The 21388-nt window shown below is 43.5% G+C and overlaps 1 long non-coding RNA gene across 1 annotated transcript in view; it reads right to left on the bottom strand.

Annotated features, from left to right (window-relative positions):
- Positions 1-21037, bottom strand: part of LOC131856102 (uncharacterized) — an 89009-nt gene extending 67972 nt beyond the window's left edge. Inside the window, exon 1 of the long non-coding RNA XR_009358228.1 lies at positions 20920-21037. This is a non-coding gene — a long non-coding RNA (uncharacterized LOC131856102). The remainder of the gene's footprint in view (positions 1-20919) is intronic.
- Positions 21038-21388: the final 351 nt, after the last annotated feature.

The following is a 21388-nucleotide window of genomic DNA, read 5'->3' as shown; positions in this document are numbered from 1 at the left end:
ATACCCCTTCCCTGCCTCTATTGGATCATTCACGGGTCCTAGATCAATTGGATTTGGAACGAGCTATGGCCTAAGGAAGATTCTCATGCTAGAGAGCGAGATCCCTACTATTCTAAAGGGGCAGATGATTCGGTTGAAAAACCAGAAGCATCTCAGTAAAGAGCAGGGGAAGCAACATCAGGGACGGAGGTAGGGGCATGCCCATTAAGAGACTTGGAAGGAGTTGGAGCCCCGTTTTAGATTTAGTTCGAGCAAATCCAAATTCATATCCCTAGCCAGTTTACCGGATCTCCTTTAGAATAGTAGGGCTTCCCTTCACGAATAGTAGGGGCAACCAACTAATCTCTATACATAATATTTGTGCTTTTGAAGGCATATCATTCCATTGCTTTCCATCCAGGTATGAAGGCCTAGCCTAATTAGGTCTTTCCACCCTTCTTTCTCTTTCGTAACCAATCAATAGCTTGAATCCGAGACATGTTATGTCTATAATGAACTACAAGGAGGACCTACTAACCCCCTACTCTATATAGTTTAGATAGGCCAAGAGAGAGTGAAATTAACATACATCACATACATCAATAAAGCAGCTAATTAAAGTCGGGAACAACTAATTGGTTCCTGGAGGGTCTTCATCAAAGGGAAACAACTAAGAGAGAAGTGGCAAACCACGAAGTATAAGTTGGTCTTTTTCTCTACCATGTATAAGTTGGGGGTGGGGGAAGGGCCTCCTTACCATCAAGAGAGAATGGCCATCAAGATATAATGTTTGGGTGGGTAGTGTCAGGCGGTTCCCCCCCCCCCCCCCCTCATTTTATTCCCAACTGCACCCCCTCATTAATCTACGATTCCTAGGGGTAGGGAGAATAAATATAGCCCTACCCTCAATATAGAAGCCCCCCTCTCATTTTCAAAGCATTTTGAACCAAAATTATCAATGGGGCATTAATATTAATGGGGTTGGGGGAGGAAGAAAGAATTCTATGTTGGGGTGGGGGTGGGAGAATACTAGTGTTTACGTTTTGAACAGGTCTCCTACAAAAGCATTGAACTAGTCTACTTGGCCTTACTATTCGTCAAGGTGGGGTGGTTGTCTTACTGATGAGATGAATGACCTCACTAAGGGGACAAGGAGTCGAGAAGCCTATACTACATCATTATGTGCGAATGAGCCATCTCCTCATAATGAGGCTGCACAGGATAGGATCCTAGATGGGTAAAGGCTATGCAAAATGAGTATGATGCTTTGATCATAAATGATACTTGGAAATTAGTTATTGCACCAGCTAAAAGGAATGTTGTTAGCTGTAAATGGTTGTTTGAAACAAAGCAACATAATCCCCACCTGCCTTAGAATTGTAGGGGCCCGAAAGTGTTCATGAGTATGAAGCTAGACTTGTGGCTAGGGGGTTCACTCGTATCGGTATTGATTATGATGAGACTTTCGCTCTTGTGGCTTGCCTTCCATCGGGTTTATTTGTGCTTTGGCTATGGGTTGGGAGGTACATCAGATGGATGCTAAGAATGCCTTCCGGCGAGTCAAAGGAATAAATCTATACGGCCCCTGCTTTTCACATTGATAGAGAGACCCGTGTGCAAGCTTCAGAAATCATTATATGGGCTTGAACAAGCACCACGAGCATGCTATGGAACAATTACTTCTTTCTTTCATTCCCCGAATCCCATGAAATGCTCTTGTGATAATGATTTGTTCATCGCCCTCTAAAAACAAAATGGAAGATGGACAATATTGTTATTATTCTTCTACACGTGGATGATTTGCTCATCACTAGTCTTTGTTGATAGCCGATACCGATATATAGAGAGAGATTGTGTTAGCAATGTTGAAATGTTTGCCCTACAATTCTATTGGGAAGACAGGACAAAAGCGACTTTGTAAAGGGTCCCACATCACGGAGTGGAAGACGGAACAACAACATCAAGGGAAGGCACTTCGGGTGAACAATCTATTTCTTATTCTAGGTCGATTCTAGCAACTATAATTGTAGGGCTAGCTTATTTTAGCCCCCAATTCTATGCTAAAGGGCGAGACTAGTAGGTGGATTCCCTAGGGGTGGGTGGGAAGAGGCTATGGGGAACATTAATGAATGTCACTATTTTAAGGCGTGTGTGGGGCTTGACTGGTGGGTGGGTGGCAATAAGGGTGGCCTCCCACCCACCCCCAGTCGAATAGTAGGGCGAGCTCGAAGTTTTCTAGCAACTATCGAGTGCAATTTTCTCACCCTAGGGATGGGTGGGAGGAGGAGGCTATGGGACGCATTCCCTCAAATTCTATGGTACCCAACCCCCTACAATTCTATGGGGGTAGGGCTTGACTGAAGCCCGCTAAATTATAGAATCGAGCACTCGATAGTTGCTAGAATCGAGCTAGAATAACGGCTAATGGTTCCATGAATTGGTACATCTTTCTCATAGGTTTGATTCCCCCCTTCTATTACATAACATGGATGTTGGTAGCATTCCAGATCCTCGAGAAAGGCTTAATAAATCACCGCATCGAGACCGATAGTGACGAAAGTAGGCCAGGTGGAAACGAAATGTTCTATGTATGGTTCCGACTCCCAACTAGAAATAGCCATCTATAGTGGCCATCTATTACTGTGGGCGTTACCGGTAGTTATTAGCCTTGATAGGCGGGCAAGGCTTGATAGGGGTGGGTGGGAGGAGATAGTGCGTCGAGTGGGTGGGAACTATTTTGACACTGCCTTGGGAGGAGGTTAGAATGGTTGGGGGGTTACCTATCATCAATGGGGTAGCAGATTGCGATCACAGTACCGAAGAGTTACTGAAGGAGCTTGGTTGAGTCAATTACTATCCCCACCCACCCCCCCTACTATTTGAAGGGAATCAACTTGCCGCAGGTATAGGCGGCCCTACCCCAGGAAGTCAAGTAGGGCCTGGGCCCATTATAGAGTAGGGGTTGTGGATTGATTCCTCTCCCTAATAGAAAGGATAGAAGAGCATACACCCTACTCTATAATGAGGCTCCCTATAATGGAATTATTCTAGCAAGCTTATTAATTAACCCAACTATAGTTGAGCCTATCCCAAGGCCCTCTCCCCTACCGCGATTCTATACGTAACATGCCCCCTCCCCCCTACCCCTAACCGAATTGGGCGGGGAAGGGATCAGTAGATTAATGACACTTGCTAGCCCTTTAGATAGTAGGGGGCTAGCCCTTCAAATAGTAGGGGGGAGGGTATGTATATTGTCATTCTAGTAGGCTAATTAATTAGAGGTAGATTAATTGTTGGGCGCTCCCCTACTATTCTATGGCAAAAGTCTTCAGCCGTATATCTATATGGGTCCGCCTGGGGATAGAGATGGTCGTCGGATCACTACGGATAGAATGGAATAATATTTTGCATGCATCCCATCGACCTACCATAACTACCAATCGATTTCGCCCGCATGAGATTCCCCTAATATAGAGATAGGTGAACAATGGGGTATATAGAGTAGGGACCATGATTGGAACCCAAACAATGGAACTATGTATAGGGCCGAACCCGAACAATGAAATCCGAAAATAGGCCAGAAAGGGGCAACAATAGACTGGAAAGGCCCGAGTCCCTCATATCACCCGGCGACACTCCCATTGATCTGTGTGGAATGGCAAAAGCCGAGTCGTATTGGCCCAATCCACCACTATAAACCCCCTCCCGTTGATAGTTGTTGATCGATTGCATTGTTCACCAGCAGATTCAATGTTCTATCCCACTTCTCGAGCTCTCCTCCCCTGGCGTTAAACTTGATTGGAGTGAGTTTGTATTTGTGAGAGGGGTTGAATTGAAAAAAGTCTCCGTTTCCCCGGGCGGTGAGCCCCAGCTTCAGTGGTACTATCTCCCGAGGCCGTTGGGAATGAGAGGTTGAGGTTCAATGATGTTGTCAAAAGGGAATGATGTTGTCAGAAGGGCATGATAACGATTACGGAATGAAGGAAGCCTCTGTTTTGGCGATCCGCCCGTGGATTAGCCGGCATGCCACCTTCGCAATGTCGTAATCGGTAATGGCGGTAATCGGTCCACCTCCTATGATTGGTCTTGTCGCCCCGCCAATGATCTATGAATGAATGAATGGATGTAGTTGTCCATCCACCCCGATGAAGACCGCGACCCCTTTAGAATAGTAGGGAAGCAGGATAGGGCGATAGTCTAGTAAGTACCAGGACTCCCTTTCAACGTCGAATTGGTGCCTGATCCTATGAACGGGACAACAACTCGTAGCCACACAGACATGATGCCAGTGGATGGTTGAGCCCCCCTCTATCCCCCATATATAAGAGAGGGGGGGGGGGGGGCAAGAGCCCCTATCCCTTATCTCGGTAAAGGCAAGGCGGCTATCTCGCTACATGAGTCAAAGTAGTTGCCTATAGATATATATGGCGGTCGTTTTACCATACCCGTATGTGCAACACTGGTGAATAATCGATACGGACAAGGCCCCCCGGGCACCTCGCAGCGTCCGAATCAATAGCTGCAACAGTCAATTCATGAGCCAAAATGGCTTTGGATGATCGACCACTCTCACCGGGATGGAGGACACCGAGAGGATTTCGGATGATCAACCGCCACATCTAGAATGTCGTCTGGTCTTTTCGGCTTCCCCCTACGGGCCTCCGAAACTCTAGTCCCACCCTGCTTCCTTATTTAGCAGGCTGATTAATAAGGACCTATCGAGTCCCTACCTACCCATGGGCCCAACCCCACATAATTATGTCCACCCACCCAACCCCACAACACTCCACCTCCAACCACTATAATTCGGGTGGGAGGGCGAATTGAACCCCCCACAATAACAATGACATCTAGGGGTGGGCCCCTACTATTCTATGGTAGGGGGATATATAAATTCAGCCCCTGGCAAGAGATGGGTGGGAATAAAGGGCCTCCCACTGCCAGCATTAATAAATAAACCTGTAATTAATCAGTCCATAAAATAGTGGCTTGTTTGAAGTGGGCTATGATTCTTTCCGATACAGTAGGCATTGAACCGACTGAACCTTCTTGCCGAATAGTAGTAGGGGCGACGCCTGAGAACATCTTCTCCTGCCATATAATAGTAGGGGCCCACCCCCTAGTCAAGCAAATAGTACGGGCCATATAATTTTAGGGGGGGGCGCCAACTATCGAGTGTTGATTGGAGGTGGGCCAGATTATCTACGTAACATGCCATCCCCCCCCCCAACTATATATTCTCCACCTGGCGAATAGTAGGGGTCCACCATAAATATTCCCTCCCACTCCAGTCAATTAATGTACCCCTGCTAGCCCTTTACGAATGGTAGGGGCCCGCCCAATTATAGGGGTAGGGCTTGACTGCAGCCCCATAGCCTCCTCCAGCCATTCCCACCCCCCCCTACTATTTGAAGGGAATCAACTTGCCCCTAATGTCCTCCCACCCACCCCGTACGGCCGCAACAACCTCTCCTCTCTCCCTCTCCACTCTAAGATGTTGGGTTCAACTTGGCCAAACCACTCCTCCACTTTACTATTCCTACCCTGTTGCCTTACTCTAGCAGGCTAATTAATTGGGGGAGTTGGAGAGGCAGTAGCATCTAATATTGATTCATAACCCCCATTAGCAGGGTACTAGTTGACTCAGTCGAAGGAGCAAGAGTCAATTCCATTGTTTATAGAGAAGAAAAAGTTGCAGCCCTTACAATTAATTGGGTTACTAAAGGTCCATATAATGCAATTACAAATCCAGGTTAAGCAGTTGATTCAGCGATAGCCCCAGTACCACCAACAGTAGCAGAGCCTAAAACTAGGGATAGAGAATAGTTAAGTGGGTTCTCCGATCCACCTTGAAGTAACATCTCCAAGTCAAATCTCAAAAGAGACTATTTTATTGTGTCGATCTGGAATAGTTGAGTAAGGCGGATCATGCTTATGCACTGTGGGCACAGAGAGGAATAGGTCGTGCCTACCATCCATCATTATAGTATTATGTGTAACCAAGCAGATAACCACCTCCTTCCTCAGATGTATAACTCAGTTAATAGTCTTGTGTACCACTGCTATATCCATATAGTGTAGTGCAGCGTCGATCCACTTTGGTATGGCATCATAGAAATTTGCACCGCGAAAATCAGAGGAGTTGGATGAGCCGAAGATCTGCCTCGGGCGAAAACCCTTCCTTATCCAATCTTCTTGGACGACTAGATTGTATTGTATTGGGAAACGTAACCAAAAAGGACTAGTAGCTCCTACATATGCATCAGCCCCGCCTTGTTCTCGAGGCGGGAGCTTACTCATTGGGAAACAACCCCCCCATAGAAGTAGGGGGAATTGTTACTCTAGCACCTCCCCACCCCTACCCCTACCCCTACTATTGAAAAGGGGAAAGGGAAAGGTGTTGGTGTAAATAAATATTCATTATGGATATTATTACACTTTACTTAAGTTAACTGAGGATAATGCATCTCTTCATAGTTTGGATTTGAGACACTTAGGGAAGTGTGCACATAGGGATAGAGCTTGTAGGAGAAATTCCACCTTTTGTGCTCTTGTTTTGTTGTTACACTCCACATTCGGTGGGTCATCCACCTCTTGTGGAATATTATATTATTTCTCCTACCTACCCTTGTTTCTCATTGAGCCACATGTCATAATTGTGTGCTTGTACATCCATATGGCCTTGCCTATATAAGTAGGCCTATATTAATTGTATGGATGAATCCAGTTGATCATTTTCATATTGATGAGAATATAGTTTGTTCTTGTCATTCTTTTGTCTCTATTTTAATACTTTTCATTGTGCCCTTGATATTGGCAAAATCTCGCATGGTATCAGAGCCATTGGGGCTTCATTGATTGGTTTTTGGAAACATCGTTGAAGGCTTCTATTTTCGGATCTAAGGAACTGCTCTTTTTGGAGGCATCTTGGAGCGTTTTCAACCTCACCATTGCGTCCTGGAGGCCATTTCTATAAAAATTGAGTATAAATTCAACCTATTTTGGAGAAAATCGATTTTTGGGTGTGGAAGAAATTTTCTACCCAATTCGGGTGGTATGGTATAGAATTTTCGGATTTTTTTTTTTTTTTTTTAAATTTGAAAATAAAAAATTAAAAAATTCGAAATTTTTTTGGGATCCGTACCTTCTGCCCAGTCAGCAGCACCCAGTCAGTGCCCAATCAACATTTTTTTTGGAAATTTTTAGACCCCTCTCTATTGAGCAGTTTGGATTTTTGGGTCAACTTTGGAGGCCCATAACTTGCTCAATTTTGCTCCTTTTTGGGTGCAGTTTTTTTTTATTTGGGCTAATTTTTCGTGCTCTTCACAGTGGTGTGGTTATTTTCTAGTTTGGGTGCAAAGGTGTTTCAGAATTTTTGAATTCTCTCAGTTGTACCTATCCAATCCTCAATTCTGCAACTTCAAAGGCCTCGTTTGAGCTCATACAACCCCCTTTTTAGGTGTCATTTTCTTTGAAAGTGCATGTTTTTCATCTAATTTCATAATCTATGATCAAATTTCAGAGATTTTAAGTAGAAATTGTACTTTCAGATATTGGTCTTATTTGGCCTAGTTGGTACTTGTAAATTGTTTGGATCTTAGTTTAGATCTCTTGCATTATTAGTTTGAGTCTCTTTTGGCCTTATTGAGGCAGTTGTGAAATTGAAATCAGAAGTCCACTTTGCCATTTTTTGCAAGTGGCCCATTGTACATGCACTAAGTATAAAGTGTCAAATCATCACTTTTGGGGGGGTTCTTTGATTGAGTGAATTTGGGGGGTGTCTTGTGTGATTGTACCTCTCTTTCCTTGTGCTCTTTCATTTTTTGTTGCAATGAGTCCTCATAAATTTCCACCTTATGCATCATGAAAAATTAAAGTATGGAGCAAATTAATGGAAAAAGGTCTCACGCATTACATAGATGGAACAATAGTAGCACCACCTGATCCTAAGGCTGATCTTAATGCTCGGTTAGAATGGCTCACTAAGAATTGCATGGCTCTTGGAACTTTGCGCAAGTATGTATCAGATGACCTCATCTTTCATATTGAAAAGTGTACTACAATCAAAGATGCTTGGGATATGTTTCGAAAATTGTATGGTCAAGTTGATGAAATCAGAGGTTATAAGATTGACAATGAGCTCACCAACTTGGATCCCAAGAGTTTTGATACAATCCAAGATTATGTCACCAAAGCAAATGAGCTAAGAGCAAAGCTTAAGGATTGTGGAATTGACAAAAAGGATGCTCAGTTGATATTCAACTTGTTGGACAAGCTTGCACCAGAATATGCAGCATTTGTGTCTAGCTTCCAAACTCATCGTTTGACAGTGGGGAGTTCCTATGTTATGCCTTCATTTGATGCTTTCACAGAAATGTTGATATTGGAACAATCTAAGTTGTTGAACATGGGGTTTCTCAAGTCTTCAAAGTCCAAGGCTTTGGTGGCTAATCAAGGGAATCAAGGAAGTCAAGGCAAAGATTCCAAGAAGAAGAAGAAGCAATCCAAGTCTAAGCCACAATAGGAAAAAGGACAATCATCCTCTCCATCACAAGGTGATTTTTCATCCTCTTCCAAGAAGGGGACACCACCTAAGAAGGATAAACCAATTTGTGCATATTGCAAGAAGTATGGTCATGATGAGCATCGATGCCACACAAAACAAGTTGATGAGTTAACTAATCTTCTTAAGAAAAACAACATCAACTTGCCATCCACCTACACAAAGAAGGATTCATCTCCTTCCTCTTCCTCGCAGTCTAAGGGAAAAGGGCAAGCATTTGTGGCTACAACAGGTTCTTCACAACAGTGGATACTTGACTCGGGTGCCTCATGTCACATGGGTTCTACAAAGGAGCAGTTTTCTTCATTGGAGCCATCTAAGGTACCTCACATTTACATAGGTGATGATACACAAGTAGAGGTTGAAGGGAAAGGTTCAGTTGACATGGATGATGGAACATTTGAGAATATTCTCTATGTTCCTAACTTGTCTACCAACCTTCTCTCTATCTACCAAATCACTCACTATGGGAATGGGAAAAAGGTTGAGTTTACACTAGATTCAGTTGTGGTAAAGGAACTTGATGATGATGCTTGGTAGCAATGAGACAAGTCAATGACAACTCAAGGCTTTATTCATTCTCCCACTTTGTGCCAAATTCACCTTCTAGGGCCTTGCTTACTCATTCAAATTTCAAAAGTAAGCTATGGCATGAGCGGTTTGGTCACCTCAACTACCGCTATCTTCAGCAGCTCAGCACTAAAGACATGGTCATAGGTCTACCTCGAATCAGTTTTTCAGAGGGTGTATGTTTAGGTTGTTCCATGGGCAATCATCTCGAGGAGAAGTTTGATCAAGGGAAAGCTTGGAGAGATTTGGAAGTTCTTCAACTTGTTCACAGCGATGTAGCAAGTCCATTTCCAGCACCTTCATTTAGCAAGGCCCACTATGTCCTTACCTCCATTGATGACTACTCCCGCTTCACTTGGGTCTACTTTCTCATTCATAAGAGTTAAGTATTTGACAGATTTCAGGACTTCAAGAATCGTGTGGAGAAGCAATCCGGGAAAGTGGTGAAGATTCTTCGCACAAATAATGGAAGGGAATATGTGAACAAGAGACTTGAGGATTTTTGTACATTTGAGGGGATTGATCTTCAGCATTCTATAGCATACACTCCACAGCAGAACGGAGTTGCAGAACGCAAGAATAGAACTCTCAAAGAAATGGCTAGTTGTATGATACATGCACGTTCTCTTGATCCTGCCTTTTGGGCAGAGGCTATCAATTGTGCCACACACATCCAAAATCGGGTTCCTCACAAAGCTTTGCAAGGTATTACTCCTTTTGAAGCTTGGGCTGGTAGGAAACCGATTGTGAGACATTTCAGAGTCTTTGGGTGTCCAGCATGGGCTCGCATACCTCCGCAGAAACGCAAGGCATTGGAACCACAAAGTCGACCTTGCATATTTGTTGGATATCCTGAGGTGTTAAGGCATATAGATTGATGGATCTTGAGACACATGAGGTGTTCATTGAGAGGAGTGTTCACTTTGAGGAAAGCTCTCCTAGCTTAGCCTCTCTACCTCCTCCACCTTCCTCCATTATGGATAGTGATGCTAGTGATTCAGATGATGAGACTCCTTCAACTCCGACTCGCAAGGTTATACCTCCGCAAGGCCCACTTGCAGTTGAGGAGCCTCGTTCTCCACCTCCACCTAGACCTTGTTGGGCTTGACAGACACTTGAGTCCGTGGGTTCTCTTGTTGGGGATCCTTTAGATACACGGAGAACTCGATCACAACATCAGGATCTACCGCATGCATTCATTGCTACTGCTTCCGATCCACAGACATTTAGGGAAGCATCAGGGGTTCCTGAGTGGGACCAAGCTATGGAGGAAGAGTATAGTTCCTTGATGAGGAACAACACATGGGATTTAGTACATCTCCCTAAGGGGAGAAAGATGGTTCGATGTAAGTGGATCTATCGGACCAAGTTTGCAACGGATGGTAGTGTGGATAAGTATAAGGCTCGACTTGTTGCGAAAGGTTTCTCTCAGGTTGCAGGTGTTGACTATATTGAGACCTTTGCACCCGTAGCGAAGATGAACTCCATTCGCTTGACACTTGCTATTGATGCAGCTCATGGTTGGGTTGTACATCAGATGGATGTGAAGAGTGCTTTTCTTCATGGTGATCTTGATGAGGAGATTTATATGGAGCAGCCATAGGGTTTCATCCAGGATACTTCTTTGGTTTGCAGACTAAGGAAATCTCTCTATGGCCTTAAGCAGGCCCCCAGGGCTTGGTATGCCAAGATGGATTCCTTTCTTCTCTCAGCAGGGTTCACCAAGGGTCATTCCGATCCGAATGTCTACATTTTGCGACAGGATGACTCTCACTTGATACTTGTGCTCTATGTTGATGACTTGATCATTACAGGGAGTACCACATCCATCATTACCAGAGTCAAATCTGCTTTGCATGACAGATTTGCTATGACTGACTTGGGTCTTTTGCACTACTTTCTCAGGATAGAGATTTCATAGTCACCTTCTGGGATTACACTATCGCAGTCCAAGTATGCTCTTGATCTACTTGCACGCTTTCATATGGTTGATTGTAAGTCTGCCCTGACTCCCTTTCTTTCAGGAGTCAAGCTTGAGGCTCAGTGTTCTTCTCCACCAGTTGATGCCACTTTGTATCGTCAGCTTGTGGGTAGTCTCATCTACTTGACCCATACATGCCCTGATATTTCATTTGCAGTTGGCATGGTTTCCTGCTTCATGCAGGAACCACATGAGCTTCATTGGAAAGCCGCCAAACGCATCCTTCATTACATCCAGGGTACACATCACTATGGGATTCACTATGCAACAGACACAGGACTTCGCTTGGTTGGTTACACAGACTCCGATTGGGCTGGCGATCTTGATGATCGTAAGTCTACTTCCGGTTACAGTTTTCACCTTGGTCCAGGCCCCATTTGTTGGCAGAGCAAGAAGCAGCATGCTATTGCTCTCTCTTCAACTGAGGCTAAGTATCGAGGCGTTGTTAACGCAGCGACTGAGACCATTTGGCTCCAGCAAATTCTCACAGAGTTGGGATTCACCACTCCACGGCCGACAGTTCTACATTGCGACAATCAGAGTGCTATTGCAATCTCGAAGAACCCGGTCCAGCACTAGCAGACCAAACACATCGAGATTCATATGCACTATATCCGAGAGCTCATTCAGGAGTAGGTCATTGGTTTGCAGTATTGTCCTATAGCAGAGCAAGTTGCTGACATATTCACCAAACCTTTCACCGAGAGTAAGTTCCAGCAATTGCGAGCTCTCTTGGGGGTGCGGGATGTGTCATTAGTGGGGGTCAGTTGACTTCTCCTTCCTCTCTTATGGGGGGGACTTTTTCCTCTTTAAGATTTTGTCCTTCTTCTTTGAGAGTCTTTTGTACTTTCATCTCTCTTTTGGGGGGGAGTTTTTTCCCTCTGGGTTTTCTCCCTTTCTCCGTTTGTGAGAGATTGTATTGCATAGTTTTTCTTGCATTTGCATATTGTACATGGGTACCTATCATGGCCTAGTTGTCGGGACCCATCTTGCATTGTTGACTTGAGTCTTCATTCCCCTAAGTTGCACTTAAGGGGGGGTGTTGGTGTAAATAAATATTCATTATGGATATTATTACACTTTACTTAAGTTAACTGAGGATAATGCATCTCTTCGTAGTTTGGATTTGAGACACTTAGGGAAGTGTGCACATAGGGATAGAGCTTGTAGGAGAAATTCCACCTTTTGTGGTCTTGTTTTGTTGTTACACTCCACATTCGGTGGGTCATCCACCTCTTGTAGAATATTATATTATTTCTCCTACCTACCCCTAGTATTTCTTACCTACCCTTGTTTCTCATTGAGCCACATGTCATAATTGTGTGCTCGTACATCCATATGGCCTTGCCTATATAAGCAGGCCTATATTCATTGTATTGATGAATCCAGTTGATCATTTTCATATTGATGAGAATATAGTTTGTTCTTGTCATTCTTTTGTCTCTATTTTAGTACTTTTCATTGTGCCCTTGATCTTGGCAAAATCTCACAAAAGGGTTCCCCTACCATAAAATGTCGAGGGGCTATGGGGGGCTCCCCTACAATAACTATAATAGGGAGGTGGGGGGGAGGATTATTGTTCTATGGCTAGCTTATTCCCCTACCATAAAATGTCGAGGGGCTATGGGGCGATTCTAGCCCCATAGAATTGTAGGTCGAGTGCAAGCCCATCCATAGAATAGTAGGGCATGTCATTAATGAATGGCTTGCCCTACAATTTCTAGGGGTTGATGCCATTAAGAGGCATTTTAATACATTTTATTGGATGGAAGGGTGTAATGGAGCAACCAACATTTTCGTAATGAATGAAAGGTAGGGGCCACCACACCTCTGCCTGGTTTTGATAGGAGATCCTCCTCCCCCTACAATTTTGATGGCCTATTGCCATAGTAGGGAGCTTGCTATCCCTTGCCGAATAATAGGGGCCCATAGAATATTTTAGGCTCCAGGGGCATACTCCTATCTCTTGCTTTTGAATCCAAGGTAGGGCATCTGGGTAGGGAATACATCTGGAAGGAGAGGAGCATCTGGGCATGAAAATACTCCTCTATCCGGATTGGCAAGGCTAGGCCCCTATACTGTCTTGATTCGGCAGATGGAGTTCATTCAAAGGTAGGGAACAGAGTTTAGGGATTAGCTGGGGTGGGTGGGAGGCCCCTACTATTCTAAGGGGTTCTGTTGTTCCATTCTATTCTTTTGAACTGAACTAACAAATATGGTGAGGTTCACCAATGCGATCTAGGGATTCAATCAAGGCATTCAAGACTATTGGTAATGAGGTGGCCTCCATCACTCCTATTCCTTCTTGCAAGCCGGGGAGCATCTATCCTCTTAAGCTCCTCTCCCCTTAACTTAACAGTGGAGTGCAGGTCGTTGGTGGATTAGCTCCCGCAGAGGCGATGGGTGGGAAGATCTAGTTGGCAGCACCCAGGTTTGAACTATCGAGCCCCACCCAACCCGGACTTCTCCTATATCCTCCCACCAATATCAAGAGTAGCCCTCTAATTAATTAGCCTGCTAGAATGAAAATCTACATACCCTCTTTATTAATCTAGTAGGGCCCATATAATTCCCCCCAGCCCCCCAAAGAATAGTTGAATAGTTGCTAGAGTGACGGAAACTATAGTTGGCATAGTCGAGGTGGGACTATAGTTTCATAATAGAATAATAGGTCTCGATTCTATACGTAACATGCCAACACCAGCCATCTAGCAGGATGGGCCCTACAATTCTATGGCCCCGATGGGCCGCCCTACAATAAACTACCTCTGCATGCATGCACTGGGGGGTGTTAGCTTTAATTATCCGCTGCCCTCTTTAATAGTAGGGGCCGCTGCCCTCTTCCCTTCCCCTGCGGGCACAATAGTAGGGGGTAGGGGTAGGGGCCGCTATGAGAAAATATAATTGATAGGGGGCCGCTTGATTAGCGGCTGCTAGCTGGCAATTATTAATCGAGATTAGTACGTAACATCCGTGCGCAAACCTAAGATACTTCGCACCTCCTTCTTTGTAGCATGATGGTTCGCACTTCCCGAAACTATCCCCTGCATGCATGCGCAATTGGGTTGGCCCTATCTACTCTATCTGGGTGCTGGTTCCTGATGAATTCCACGTATCCCTACAAACTGGCTGGTCCCCGATATGGATTAGGTTGGGAGGATCAGTTGGGCCCTCAAATTTGATAGCGGGTTGGTAGGATCGATTAGGTTGGGTTGGGTTGGGTTGATGGGAACTCCCACCTAACATTCCTGCTGCGGAAGACCTACGAGTATACCTTGGCACCTGGTTCTTTGAGATGCTTCACTCGGCTACTATCCCCTACTATTCTGATTACTGTTCTTCTGAATTGGGTTTGTGCGAAGGCTGGATCTCCTTCTTGTGCATGCATCGGCCCTACTATTCTATTATCTATGGATTGGATCCTTGAATAGAGTTATGCATGCAGAGGTAGATTAGAACTATATGGCGCAACCAGGCATGTTACGTATAGAATCGAGCAATAATAGAATAATAGGGCGAATAGTAGGGCTATCGGAATCCCACCCACTAGCCTGCCCACCCCCTACCCCTACTATTATAAGGTAAGGAAAAATTTTGCAGCATCCCCCAGTTGCTAGTATAGTTGTCTAAGGGGCCTACTATTCTAGGGTCCATAAATTGATGCTTAGCCTGAACGCGGGGGCGATCGCAATTGATTCAAATCTTTTTCATCTAGAATAGTAGGGCCTTTCTATTGGCCTATGTTTCAATAAACGCGAAGGGAAGGTAGGGAGGGGCAGATTCTATACGTAACATGCCCCCTTGAAAATAGTAGGGCCCTAGCGTCTCCTCCTCCCACCCAACCCCGAAACTAGAGTTTCCCACCCTGCACTACCCTGGCGAATAGTAGGGGCCTTAAAAACCCTAGGGAAATGTAATTGGCAGAGATTGTTACAATCCCTCGTCCCCCCAGGGACCCAACCCTCTATATGGATTATAAGATGGCCCCCCATCTAGATCTCTTTGCCCATCTATCTGCCCATACCATCTATGGTTCCCTACGCTCTCTAAGAGAATCCTCTATATAGATAGTGTATATAGTCGGTCTTCATGCGCAGCCATCTATCTCCCCAGCCGACCGATGAAAGGTTCCCATCTCGTTCAGTGTTGGTCTTCCTTCATGTGCAGAGACTATCGACTATATGCACCTCGACCCCATATAATGAGAATCTGTAGATGGTATGGGTGAATCAGAAACCATTCGGGAGGGGGAGGAGACTCTCTATAGTCAGGGCGGCTATCTCTGGTTCTAGTTGGCACTCCCCCGACGGAGGAGGCCCGACTATATCTACCCACCCGGCTATATCTAGTTCCAGTTCCAATTGGCGGGCCCATCTCCCATATCCCATCCATATAGAGGGCCTTTAGGCACTCGCCCGCCCTATCTATATATCTGGAGGATGAGGTCCTTTAGGAGCTCGATTTAGAAATCAATCAAGGGGAGGGCGAGCCTTTCCTATCATTGTTGCGATAGGTCTAGGGACGAAACTCTCTCTATATATATAGCCTATCCTATGCACGGGTTGCTCCCCAAAGGGCTACTTATAGATAGGGGAGGGGGGTCGACGGGCCTAGAGACTGTGTCTAAGTCATCAGTCTGCTTTATCATAGCTACTATAATGGATAGATGATGTGTGATTGATGGATGATGCATCAGAGTCGACATCGTATTGTGTAGTATGACTAAACCTTCCTCTGGCATATACGCAGCAACTTCCCTATATATAGATATGGCATTCATGCCCTCCCCCATCTATAATCAATGGGGTGCCCCTATCTATACTCATGCCGAAGTGACACGCAACTATAGTCTAGTCTGCGATGGGATGGAGGCACTTTTATCTCTATCTATTGAGTGGGCCTGTTACGTCTATAATCCATCATGCGATGGATCAACTTGGAATTCATGTCTTCTCGATAGAATCGATGGGGCTATCTATACTCATGCCGAAGTGATGTGCGCATTATCGAATGGATCATTCCATTCACCAGATATAGATAGGGACGTATGTAATCTAGATATATGATTCTAGTTCGGACTACCGGTACGATCATTCTCTATATAGGGGGGTGCCCCTATCTATACTCAGTGATGTGCAAGTGATGCGCAAATCTGATTAACATCAACTATATGTTGTATTGCGGCGGCATATATAATAGCGGATTAGATATCAATCACTCTATTCTATACGGAGTGGAGCCATAGAAATAGTAGGGGCCTCTGTTTCGTATGGGGTAGAGCGGACCAGTCAATAGGAGTGGAGACGGAGTGGAGATCAACCTCTATTCCTGGTATGAGAATTCGAACCAGAACTACTGGTATGAGAATGCGAACCATATATGAGATAGTAAGGCGAAACCAGAAATACTGAGATCTCCCCACTTCCTTACCATCCCATATAGAGTATGGCATGGCCTGCATTAACCACTCTGCATTGGCCACTCATGTTACGTACATAGTATAGACTGCATCACTAGCACTAGTACTGCATTAAAGTGGGATGGACTGCACAGTCAGTCGAGTCATATATCTAGAGGGGGTGGTCTCCTCGACCGCCGCTCGGAAAATAAAAGGGCCCTATAACTAGAACTCGTAGTGAACCACTCAATTGATGCTTGCAGAGAGGGCCCCTGGTAGGGAGCAGCGAGGGTGGGTGGGAGGCCCCTACTATTCTAAGGGGCAGCAGCAAAACAGCTAAACGTCACTTATCGAGCCCCAATGCAAGCCCCCCAACTAGAATTGTTACTCTAGCCCCCTACAATCGAGCTACCTCTGCCATTAATATACACCCCAGCCGAATTGGGAGGGGAAGGGCTCGAATCTAGTTGAGCCCAGCCGAATTAAGCGAGGGGGGGGGGGGTTTAATTCGAGGAGCCTGCTAGCCCTTCAAATAGTAGGGGGAGGTAGATTAAGTGTTGGTAGGGGGAATTAATGTTAATTAATATTACGTATAGAATCGAGAAAAACTATCGGAACTCTAGTTTCCCACCCACCCGTAGACTTAAGGAATCTCAGCATAGCATCTCTTAAGCACAATTATGCTTTACCCAGCATGGGCTTCCTTCCAAAAGGTCACAGGATTCTAAATGCTTTCCGTGTTGGATGGCCCTATAGATGGTAGTGCTGGCTACAATCAAATCCTAGCTGGGGGAGCTTATCCCATTTTCTCTGACTGATCAATGGTTTTGTAGAATTCCGGTTTCAATTCCTCTGCAGGGATGAGGACCTTTTGTCAAGAAGTAGCAGTAGAAGCCCCTGGCCGTGGATAAGAGTAGTTGTGGATCGGCATAAGACTAGCTAGGCAGTAGAGGCTAGTGTCTGGTGGGTCTCCAATAATCCGTACTCATTTGCAACCACATAATGAGTAAGCCACAACTATAACTAAACTAGAATTGTTCGGGGTTCGGGTCCCAGAAACAATTCTAGTTATAGTTCTTTGCGTTCTGGCCACGGAAACGTATCCATCAAACTGGTTATTTGTATTAGTAAAGTTGTCCGAAAAGAGCTATCTATAATGGTAGCCAACGTCGAACACCCTTACTCACTGGCTAACTTTAACTATTGGCCACCCCCCCCAGGGTGGTGTGAAGAATCCCCGTGGTGGCCCCCCGCACTTATCTAGCTATGTTCCGCCCACCTTTGCAGGTCCATCACATCCTTGTCCTTTTTGGTCCATCACCACGGCTAATGTGAGGCCGTCTAAGGATTTTCGTTTTACCTATGAGGCATCGGCATCAGAAAGCAGGGTTTTCCGCATCGGCACAAAGCAGGCACCTCGGATAGATGAGAGTAGTGATGCTCCAGCGCGTGCGCAATGAGATGCAACACCCAGGAGAGAAGGAGGAGACCCCGGTGCTAGCTCGAGCAGAGCACCCGTTATAGGACGATAACAGAGACAGAGAGAGGGAGGATCACTTGGAGAAGTGGGAGGTGATCCAGGTGGTGATACCGGAGCGGAGGCTAGGGGTGATTTGGAGATGGGTGAGGGAGCAGGCCCTGATGATGAGAAGGCAACTCGACAGGTTAGGCAACGGATGGACAAGCCAACCGGCGGGGGTGATATACCTAGAAGGCAGACGCCACAGGATGTCATTGTGTGTTGAGAGGGAGACTTAGGGGTGTGGAGACACAGTCGACAGTATCACAAGAACAGAGAGCGGAGAGAGATCAGCAACAGCATAGCATGAGAGCAGAGCGTGATAGCCTCCAGCGTGAGGTGACGCATCAGACGAGCAAGACGGCTTACTATGTCACAGCTTATAGTGCAGCGGTGCCAGGGGATAGGCAAGTGGTACCCTATTCACACTATATGGCGAGATCTGAGGGAGCTAGGGCGTCGAGGCAAGATGATGTACCAGTACCGCATCCCCCACCTCCTCTTCCAGGCGATGAGGGGAAGCAAGAGAGTTAGTTTTGATGTCTCTCGAGATTTTGTATCTCATTTTGGAAAGTTAGTTTTGATGTCTCGCGAGATTTTGTATCCCATTTTGGAGAGTTAGTATTGATGTCTCTCAAGATTTTGGAAGCTAAAGAAAAATTAGGTAGTGTTATGAGCTAGTGAAAATGTATGTTTTCAAAATATTTATTTATTTTAAAAAAATTAATTTAATTCATTTAAGTTATTTGATTTAATTCAAGTTATTTAATTTAATTTAGTTTAAGTTAGTATATTTTATTTAATTTTTTAATTCTTAAATTTTAATTAACTTACTTTTTCTCTTAATTCTATATTAAAAATAAAATTATGATATTCCTTTTAAAGTATCAAATCATGAAATCAACAAACTCAAAATACCAAAACTCCATCTTGAAGGGGATTCTAAGATAGTTATAGATGCAATTTCTAGTGGATCCTCCCAATGTTGGCGAATAAATAAATTTATTTCTATTATTTGCACAAAATTGGATTATTTTCAAGATTTTAAAATTTCACACATTCAAAGCTATCAAATTTCCACAATCCATTCAAATCTTGTGTGCGCAATTTTTAACCAACTAATCTAGAAACTGCATACAAATTTTCACATTTTTGAACAACCTGGGATGTGAGTTGGACCCTCAAAGGATTCGACGGTGGGACAACTCAAAGGTCGATGTGGCATGGGATGTACAGTTCATTAATTTCACTCCTCAACTTTTGTTCTTCGTGTTGATCTTACTTCCTCATCATCAATTTTGAGCCACTGCCTAGATTTATTATTATGACAATTTTTGTGTGATTGGATGTTTGCAGGGTGGCACATATTACATCGTGTGAATGGGTTAGCTTAGTCTTCAAATCAAAAAATTCTAGATTTTCGACAAACATTGTTTACCTTTGAGGATTTTGGAGAGGGTGAGGTATGGTGGTGGAATTGTTAATATCAGCTTCTCAGGTTGGAGATGGAGGCCAACTTCATTTTTTCTCTATGATGAGGAGGAATTTATGAACATTATCAAGCAACTGTTGGGTCGTGAATATTTGGTGTCTGAGTTTCGGTACAGAACAAACATGGACATTGTGTCAATGTTGGTGGCTTGGGGTCTTTCTTTTGAGACTAAAGCAGAAGTTGAATGGATGGTTAAAGTGTGTGTCTCGGCTCATTCATTGTGTGGTTTGGTTTCTCTACTGGGGAGAGCAATTCTAGCGCAAGGTTTGAGACATCTGTTTGGGGAGGGAAAAACGCTCGGCCAAGTGCATGTGGAATATCAATCGTCCATGCTTTGGTAGGATGCTACAGATCGTGTGGCAAGAACTGATCAGGCTCATGAGGCGTGGGAGGATCTATTGGTATACAATCACTCTGCAAAGATTGAAAGGGACAAGGCTCATGAGGCAAAGAAGTAGGACTATGGCAAGATGATGGAGACTGGCATTAAAGAGGGTTGGGGGTTTGATCTTAGCCAGAATTTGAAAACCAAGCAAGAAATTTGTTTGGCCTTTAATGGTGGATATTTAGTATCCCTTTTTTTATGAACTGGTTAGATATGTATACAGGTATTTTAAGTTTAATATATTCAATATCGATCAAAAAAAAAATAATGATATTCCTTTTAATGAATCAATAAACTTTTAAAGGATCAATATTTTTGTTATTTAATTTAATTCATTTAAATTATTTAATTTTATTTAAATTTTTATTAAGTAGGCTATTTTATTTATTTTTTAATTCCTAAATTTCAATCAACTTATTTTTTCTCTTAATTCTATATTAAAAATAAAATTATGATATTTAAATCATATAAACCATGAAATCAACATACTTATCAACTTGAATTTAAATGTCCAATATTTTAGCTATTAATATTATTTAATTTTACTTATTTAAATTAATTCATTTTTTATTTAATTAAAACAATTTTTATTTTTATTTTTATTTTTATTTTTTGATAAAAGTGGTAGAAACCACTAAATATTATTAATTATAAAAAATTTACAGTCCTGGTTCAAAGAGCACCGATAAAAAAGAACCAAGCAAAGTAAACCTCCAATCTAGCTCATAAAATCCTTAAAAACTATACAATCCCCAAAGATATTAGCATGAAAGTACAAGGAGAGTATATGATTCAACCCCAAGCCCCACCAACCAGACAAAAAATTCACCCAATCCCAAACCCAGATATAATAAACAAAACCCAACCAATACAAAATGATCTGGGGCCATATACAACAAGCTTCTGCAAAATGGAGTCAGAAAATCCAAGCAATAAAGCCTTCAAGGATGAAGAAACCAATCACTGGGTCCTACATCTAGAGGAGACGAAGCCACATAATTAATTGCATCTTGATCGTCAGGAGCAATTCACCTGCAAAGGCACCGCCATGCTTGGGATGGACACAACTGCAGCCATAGACTCAAGAAGATAGTGCAATCATGAAAAAACATTCAGAGCAACAGACAGAATAACGGGCGACACATGATCGAATTTAAATTACTTATTTAGTTTTTATTTTTTATTTTATTTTTTAATTCTTAAATTTTTAATTAGTTCATTTTTTCTCTTAAAAATAAAACTATGATATTCATTTTAAACTATGAAATCAACAAACTTGGGGTCTTTATATTTCAACTTGAGTTTAGAGGACAATAATTTAAATTATTTAATTTCATTTCATTTTACTTTAGTTATTTTATTTTATTTAATTTACTCACAAGCACATCAAATCAATGTCTTTATTTTTATTAACACATTTTAACATCCGTAGTGAGTATAATACACCTCTCAACTATTTATGCATATTTTTTAAATAGAAATGAGGTGTTTGTATTCATGC

The sequence above is a fragment of the Cryptomeria japonica genome, chromosome 6, assembly GCF_030272615.1.
Source record: "Cryptomeria japonica chromosome 6, Sugi_1.0, whole genome shotgun sequence".
Classification (NCBI taxonomy): Eukaryota; Viridiplantae; Streptophyta; class Pinopsida; order Cupressales; family Cupressaceae; genus Cryptomeria; species Cryptomeria japonica.
Note: the sequence above shows the minus strand (reverse complement) of the source record. Positions and strands in the feature narration are given on the sequence as shown.